Here is a 9,195-nt window from a genome sequence, read left to right as displayed (position 1 = left end):
ACAATTGTAAATACTGACGCACCCAAACACAGGAGCACCTCAATGCATAAGGCAAATGCTAACAGCCATAGAAGGGGAAATCGAAAATAACAGAATCATAGAGGGGATTTCAACACCTCACTTTCACCAATGGACAGATCATCTAAAATGAAAATAAATAAGGAAACACAAGCTTTAAATGATACATTAAACAAGATGGACTTAATTGATATTTAGAGGTCATTCCATCCGAAAACAACAGAATACACTTTCTTCTCACATGCTCATGGAACATTCTCCAAGATAGATCATATATTGGGTCACAATCAAGCCTTGGCTAATTTAAGAAAATTGAAATCCTATCGAGTATCTTTTCTGATAAACACATCATGAAACTATATATCAATTTCAGGAAAAAAAAACGTGGAAAAATAAACAGATGGAGGCTGAAAAATACACTAATTTAAAAACCAAGTGATCACTGAAGAAATCAGAGGAAATCACAAAATACCTAAAAACAAATGGCAATGAAAACACAATGACCCCAAAACTATGGGATGAAGCAAAAGCAGTTATAAGAGGGAAGTTTATACCAACAAAATCCTACCTCAAGAAATAAGAGGAGGGGATTAAGAGTTCTGCTTGAAGGAGCACCTGAGATGGGTGCGAGCTACGGCTAAAAGAGTGGACCACAGAGACGAGCATGAAACGCTAAGGCTGCTGCTGCCACCAAGAAGCCTGTGTGCGAATACGGGTCATTGTTCACACCTCCCCTCCCGGGAGCATGTGCAGCACACCACTGCCAGGGTCCCAGGATCTAGGGACAACTTCCCCGGGAGAATGCACGGCCAATCTCAGGCTGGTGCAATGTCACGACAGCCTTTGCCGCCACAGGCTCGCCCCGCATCGTGCCCTTCTCTCCCCCGACTTTAATGAGCCAGAGCCCCCAAGACAGTGGCTCCTTTGGCCCCATCCAGTCTGAGCAAAGAACAGGTGTCCTCTGGCGACCTACAGGCAGAGGCGGGGCCCGATCCAAAAGTGAGCCCCGGGAGCTGTGTGAACAAAGAAGAGGAAGGGAAATCTCTTCCAGCAGGCTCAGGAGCAGCAGATTAAACCTCCACAATCAACTTGATGTACCCTGTATCAGTGGAATACCTGAATAGACAACGAATCATCCCAAATTGAGGAGGTGGACTTTGAGAGCAAGATTTATTATTTTTCCCCTTTTCCTCTTTTTGTGAGTGTTTATGTGTATGCTTCTGTGTGAGATTTTGTCTGTATAGCTTTGCTTTCACCATTTGTCCTAGGGTTCTGATGGTCCATACTTTTTTTGTTGTTTCTTTTTTCTTTTTCTATACTTAAAAACAACTTTTTTCTTAATAATTATTTTTAATAACATTATTTTATCTTATTTTGTTTTATTTTATCCTCTTTCTTTCTTTCCTTCTTTCTTTCCTTCTTTCTTTCTCTCTCTCATTCTTTCTTTCTTTCTTTCTTTCTACTTTTTCTCCCTTTTATTCTGAGCTGTGTAGATGAATGGCACTTGGTGCTGTAGCAAGGAGTCGGTGCTGTGCCTCTGAGGTAGGAGACCCAACTTCAGGACACTGGTCCACAAGAGACCTCCCAGCTCCATGTAATATCAAATGGTGAAAATCTCACAGAGATCTCCATCTCAACACAAACACCCACCTTTACTCAATGACCAACAAGCTACAGTGCTGGACAACCTTATGCCAAACAACTAGCAAGACAGGAACACAAACCCACCATTAGCAGAGTGCCTGCCTAAAATCATTATATGTCCACAGACACATCAAAACACACCAACAGACATGGACATGCCCACCAGAAAGACAAGATCCAGCCTCATCCACCAGAACACAGGCACTATTCCCCTCTACTAGGAAGCATACACAACCCACTGAACCAACTTTAGCCACTGGGAACAGACACCAAAAACAATGGGAATTATGAACTGGCAGCCTGCAAAAAGGAGACTGCAAACACAGTAAGATAAGCAAAATGAGAAGACAGAAAATCACACAGCAGATGAAGGAGCAAGGTAAAAACCCACCAGACCTAACAAATGAAGAGGAAATAGGCAGTCTACCTGAAAAATAATTCAGAATAATGATAGTAAAGAAGATCCAAAATTTTGAAATAGAATAGACAAAATGCACGAAACAGTTAACAAGGACCTAGAAGAACTAAAGATGAATCAAGCATCGATTAAAAACACAATAAATGAAATGAAAAATACTCTAGATGGGATCAATATTAGGAAAACTGAGGCAGAAGAATGGATAAGTGATGTGGAAGATAAAATAGTGGAAATAACTGCTGCAGAGCAGAATAAAGAAAAAAGAAAGAAAAGAAATAAGGATAGTCTCAGAGATCTCGGAGGCAACATTCAACACACCAACATTCGAATTATAGGGGGTCCAGAAGAAAAAAAGTAAAGAAAGGGACTTAGAAAATATTTGAAGAGATTATAGTTGAAAATTTCCCTATTATGGGAAATAAAATAGTTAATCAAGTCCAGGAAGCAGAGAGTCCTATACAGGATAAATCCAAGGAGAGCCACGCCAAGATACATATTAATCGAACTGTCAAAAATTAAATACAGAGAAAACATATTAAAAGTAGCAAGGGAAAAACAACAAAAAACACACAAGGGAATCCCCATATGGTTAACAGCTGATCTTTCAGCAGAAACCCTGGAAGCCAGAAGGGACTGGCAGGACATATTTAAAGTGATGAAGAAGAAAAACCGACAACCAAGATTACGCTACACAGCAAGGAATTCATTCAGATGTGATGGAGAAATTAAAATCTTTAAAGACAAGCAACACCTGAGAGTGTTCAACAGCACAAAACCAGCTTTACAAAAAATGCTAAAGGATCTTCTGTAGGCAAGAAACACAAGAGGAGGAAGAGACTTACAATAACAAACCCAAAACAATTAAGAAAATGGGAATAGGAATATACATATCAATAATAACCTTAAATGTAAATGGATTAAATGCTCCCACCAAAAGACACAGACTGGCTGAATGGATACAAAAACAAGACCCATATATATGCTGTTTACAAGAGACACACTTCAGACCTAGAGACACATACAGACTGGAAGTGAGGGTATCGAAAAATATATTCCAAGCAAAAGGAAATCAAAAGAAAGCTGGAGTAGCAATTCTCATATCCGACAAAATAGACTTTAAAATAAAGACTATTACAAGAGACACAGAAGGACACTACATAATGATAAAGGGATCAATCCAAGAAGAAGATATAACAATTGTAAATATTTATGGACCCAACATAGGAGCACCTCAATACATAAGGCAAATACTAACAGCCATAAAAGGGGAAATCAACAGTAACATATTCATAGTAGGGGACTTTTAAACCCCACTTTCACCAGTGGACATATCATTCAGAATGAAAATAAATAAGGAAACACAAGCTTTAAATAATACATTAAACAAGATGGACTTAATTGATATTTATTGGACATTCCAACCCAAAACAACAGATTACACATTTTTCTCAAGTGCTCATGAAACATACTCCAAGACAGATCATATCTTGGGTAACAAATCAAGCCTTGGTAAATTTAAGAAAACTGAAATGGTATCAAGTATCTTTTCTGACCACAATGATATGAGACTAGATATCAATTACAGGAAAAGATCTGTAAAAAATAAAAACACATGGAGGCTAAAGAATACACTACTTAATAACCAAGTGATTACTGAAGAACTCAAAGAGGAAATAAAAAAAAATACCTAGAAACAAATGACAATGGAGACACGACGACCCAAAACCTATAGGATGCAGCAAAAGCAGGTCTAAAAGGGAAGTTTATAGCAATACAATCCTACCTTAAAAATAGAAACATTTCGAATAAACAATGTAACCTTGTACCAAAAGCAATTAGAGAAAGAAGAACAACAAAAACCCAAAGTTAGCAGAAGGAAAAAAATCATAAAGATCTGATCAGAAATAAATGAAACAGAAATGAAGGAAATGATAGGAAAGATCAATAAGTCTTAAAGGTGGTTCTTTAATAAGATATACAAAACTGATAAACCATTAGCCACACTCATCAAGAATAAAAGGGAGAAGACTCAAATCAATAGAATTAGAAATGAAAAAGGAGAAGGAACAACTGACACTGCAGAAATACAAAAGATCATGAGATATTACTACAAGCAACTCTATGCCAATAAAAAGGACAACCTGGAAGCAATGGGCAAATTCTTAGAAATGCACAACCTGCCAAGACTGAATCAGGAAGAAATATAAAATGTGAACAGATCAATCACAAGCACTGAAGTTGAAACTGTGATTAAAAATCTTCCAACAAGCAAAAGCCCAGGACCAGATGGCTTATCAGGTGAATTCTATCACACATTTAGAGAAGAGCTAAAACCTATCCTTCTCAAACTCTTTGAAAATATAGCAGAGGGAGGAACACTCCCAAACTCATTCTATGAGGCCATCATAACCCTGATACCAAAACCAGACAAGGATGTCACAAAGAAAGAAAACTACAGGCCAATATCACTGATGAATATAGATGGAAAAATCCTCAACAAAACACTAGCAAACAGAATCCAGCAGCACATTAAAAGGATCATACACCATGATCAATTGGGGTTTATTCCAGGAATGTAAGGATTCTTCAATATGTGCAAATCAATCAATGTGATACAAAATATTAACAAAATGAAGGAGAAAAACCATATGGTCATCTGAATGGATGCAGAGAAAACTTTTGACAAAATTAAACCCCCTTTTATGATACCCCCCCCAGAAAGTAGGCATAGAGGCAAATTTCCTCAACATAATAAAGGCCATATATGAGAAACCCACAGCCAACATCATCCTCAATGGTGAAAACCTGAAAGCATTTCCACTAAGGTAAGGAACAAGACAAGGTTGCCCACTCTCACCAATCTTACTCAACATAGTTTTGGAAGTTTTAGCCCAAGCAATGAGAGAAGAATAGGAAATAAAATGAATCCAAATGGAAAAGAATAAGTAAAGCTGTCGCTGTTTACAGATGACATGGTACTATAGATAGAGAATACTAAAGACGCTACCAGAAAAGAACTAGAGCTAATCAGTGAATTTGGTAAAATTGCCAGATACAAAGTTAATGAACAGATATCTATTGCATTCCTCTACACTAATGATGAAAAATCTGAAAGTGAAATTGAGAAATCACACCCATTATCATTGCAACAAGAAGAATAAAATATCTAGGAATAAACCTACCTAAGGAGACAAAAGACCTCTATGCAGAAAATTATAAGACACTGATGAAAGAAATTAAAGATGATACAAATAGATGGAGAGATATATGATGTTCTTGGATTGGAAGAATCAACATTATGACAATGACTCTACTACCCAAAGCAATCTAAAGATTCAATGCAATCCCTATCAAACTACCACTGGACATTTTCACAGAACTAGAACAAAAAATTTTACAATTTGTATGGAAACAGAAAAGACCGCGAATAGCCAAAGCAGTCTTGAGAATGAAAAGTGGAGCTGGAGGAATCAGGCTCCCTGACTTCAGCCTATACTACAAAGCTACAGTAATCAAGACAATATGGTACTGGCACAAAAACAGAAAGATAGATCAATGGAACAGGATAGAAAGCCCAGAGATAAACCCATGCCCATATGGTCACCTTATATTTGATAAAGGAGGGTGGAATATTCAGTGGAGAAAGGACAGCCTCTTCAATAAGTGGTCCTGGGCAAACTGGACAGGTACATGTAAAACCATGAGATTAGATCACTCTCTAATACCATATACAAAAATAAGCTCAGAATGGATTAAAGACGTACTTGTAAGGCCAGAAACGATCAAACTCTTAGAGGAAAACATAGGCAGAACACTCTATGATATAAACCACAGCAAGATCCTTTTTGACCCACCTCCTAGAGAAATGGAAATAAAAACAAAAATAAATAAATGGGATCTAATGTAACTTAAAAGCTTTTGCACAGCAAGAGAAACCATAAACAAGATAGAAAGACAACCCTCTGAATGGGAGAAAATATTTGCAAATGAAACAACTGAAAAAGGCTTAGTCTCCCACTATCTACCTACCTTACCTTTGGTAGTGTATGTATGCCCATGCCTCTCTCTCAAGCAGCTGCATAGCACCGGGAGATCATCTCGGTGCTTTGTGACTGCCTGGAGGGGTGGGACAGGGAGGGTGGGAGGGAGGGAGACACAAGAGGGAAGGGATATGGGAACAGATGTATATGTATAACTGATTCACTTTGTTATAAAGCAGAAACTCAAAAAAAAAAGGATGTCTCCAAAATACACAAGCAGCTCATGCAGCTCCATATCAAAAAAAAAAAAAAAAACAACAAAAAGAAACAACAACAAAAAAAAAACGGACAGAAGACCTAAATAGACTTTTCTCCGAAGAAGGTATATACATTGCTAACAAACACATGAAAGGATGCTCAACATCGCTATTCTTTAGAGAAATGCAAATCAAAACTACAATGAGGTATCACCTCACACTGGTCAGAATGGCCATCATCAAAATATCTACAAACAGCAAATGCTGGAGAGGGTGTGGAGAAAAGGAAATCCTCTTGCACTGTTGGTGGGAATGTAAATTGATACAGTCACTATGGAGGTCAGTATGGAGGTTGCTTAAAAAATGTACAAATAGGACTACCATATGACCCAGCAATCCGACTACTGGGCATATACCCTGAGGAAACCATAATTCAAAAAGAGTCATGTACCATAATGTTGATTTCAGCACTATTTACAATAGCCAGGATATGGAAGCAACCTATGTGTCCATTGACTGATGAATGGATAAAGAAGATGTGGCACATATATACAATGGAATATTACTCAGCCATAAAAAGTGATGAAATTGAACTCTTTGTAGTGAGGTGGATGGACTTAGAGTCTGTCATACAGAGTGAAGTAAGTCAGAAAGAGAAAAAGAAATACTGTAGGCCAACACATATATATGGAATCTAAATAAATACAAAAGGTTCTGAAGAACCTAAGGGCAGGACAGGAATAAAGACACAGACAGTTAATGGACCTGAGGACATGGAGAGGGGGAAGGGTAAGCTGGGACAAAGTGAGAGAGTGGCTAACATGACTTACATATACTACCAAATATAAAATAGATAGATAATGAGAAGCAACTGCATAGCACAGGGAGATCAGCTCAGTGCTTTTTGACCACCTAGAGGTGTAGGATAGGGAGGGTGGGAGGGACATGCAAGAACGAGAAGATATGGTGATATATTTATATGTATAGCTGATTCACTTTGTTTTAAAGCAGAAAATAACACACTATTGTAAAGCAATTATACTCCAATAAAGAGGTAAGATAAAAAAGACACATGCATCCCGCTATTCATTGTAAGACTATTTACAGTAGTCAGGTCATGGAAGCAACCTAAATGCTCATTGATAGACAAACAAGTAAAGAAGATGTGGTACATATATAGAATGGAATATTACTCAGCCATAAAAAAGAATGAAATTGGGTCATTTGTAGAGACCTGGATGGACCTAGAGACTGTCCTACAGAGTGAAGTAAGTCAGCAAGGGAAAAACAAATATTGTATATTAACACATATATGTGGAATCTAGAAAAATGTTACAAATGAACCCGTTTGCAAGGCTGAAATTGAGACACAGATGTAGAAAATGATCGTATGGAAATGAAGGTGTGAAAGTTGGGGGTGATGGTGTTGGGATGCATTGGTAGATTGGGATTGATGTAATACAGTAAGATGTATAAAATAGATAACTAATATGAACCTGCTGTATAAAAAATAAAATTCAAAAAGAAAAAAGAAAAAACTGACAAGCATGAAAGAAGAAAAAAAAAATAAACCTCACAATCATAGTTGCGACTTCACCAAATCAGTCTCAGCACCTAATAGGACAATTAGCAGAACATTCTACCCAAATAATAGTAGATTATATCTTTTCTTAAAGTGCCTATGGAAATTTATCAAGATGGACTATATTCTGGCCCATAATAAATCATCAAAATTTCCCCCCCCCAAAAAAAAATATCTACAGATGATCCACTTTAGCTGTAGCTTTAGGTGGTACCTTTGGGAAAATGAGGTAAGGCCTCAGTGTCCACTCAAGGGTTTTGGAAATTCATGTTATGGTATATGATATTTTCCCTGAAGGCAGTGAGAAGGAATGGATTAAGTTTAAGCAGGAAAATCTAATGGAACACAAGTGTTAGGGGATGAGAAGAAATATTTTGTAGGTTTTTGGAAGATTAGATATGTCTTGGTAGTTTATCAGGTAATGAGGATATGAAGCCATTATACCTAAAGATTGCTGATATGGTTCATGAGTGGGTGGCCTGATTTCCTGGATCTCCTATTCAAAGTATTGTGTTTTTTTTTTTGCTGAAGCTTTTCTAACCTAACTGCTTCATGTGGAAATTAAAAGTAACATCACCAAGAGCACCCCTTTGGACTTGAAGTCTTGAGCAGGGAACTGAACGACCTAGGAGAGCAAGTAGCATTTTCGTTTTTGTTTAATTTATGGTAACTGTGGAAATAAGCAGTCTCTGAGAAAAGAAGAGTTGGTCTAATGGAAGATTTTAAAGGGTAGGTGTTAGTTTTTAAGCCTGTAGTGTGGGTACAAGCAGGATGTGCTCCAGGCAAGAGAGAGTTCACATCCCTAAAAGAGCTGTGGAGATGAGAGTTGACTGGATACTCACTGAAATATTCAGGAGGATTCTAAATTGAAAACATAAAGGACAAAACCACCTGTACCAAACTTAGGAATGTACACTGAGAGAATATCAACGAGAGGGTTAGCAATTTTCAAGAGCATATCAACAAGAAGAAACTCAGAAATGATTCCTGCATACACAGGTGTGTGATCACCATCAACCAGAGCACAAAAGTGACCTAGAAAATTCAGGAAGTAGACTCAGCTCAGACACAACACTTAGGCTTGACAGGCTGAGACTCCTGGCAGGGAGAGCCAGGAGGGAATAGGAAAGATATGTAGGTACGTAAGCCTCTAAATAGATTTAGTGGAAGGGTAGGCATTATCTGCAGCACCAGAGACATGTGCCTGGCATAGAGATCTGCTAATATAAGGATGAGAACAGAGGGAGAGTGTGACAACGTATGGTTATTTGGGTGTATGTGAGAGTCTATAGGCTA

The sequence above is a fragment of the Mesoplodon densirostris genome, chromosome X (assembly GCF_025265405.1).
Source record: "Mesoplodon densirostris isolate mMesDen1 chromosome X, mMesDen1 primary haplotype, whole genome shotgun sequence".
Classification (NCBI taxonomy): Eukaryota; Metazoa; Chordata; class Mammalia; order Artiodactyla; family Ziphiidae; genus Mesoplodon; species Mesoplodon densirostris.
The sequence above is the reverse complement of the archived record's forward strand: the minus strand, read 5'-3'. Positions refer to the sequence as shown.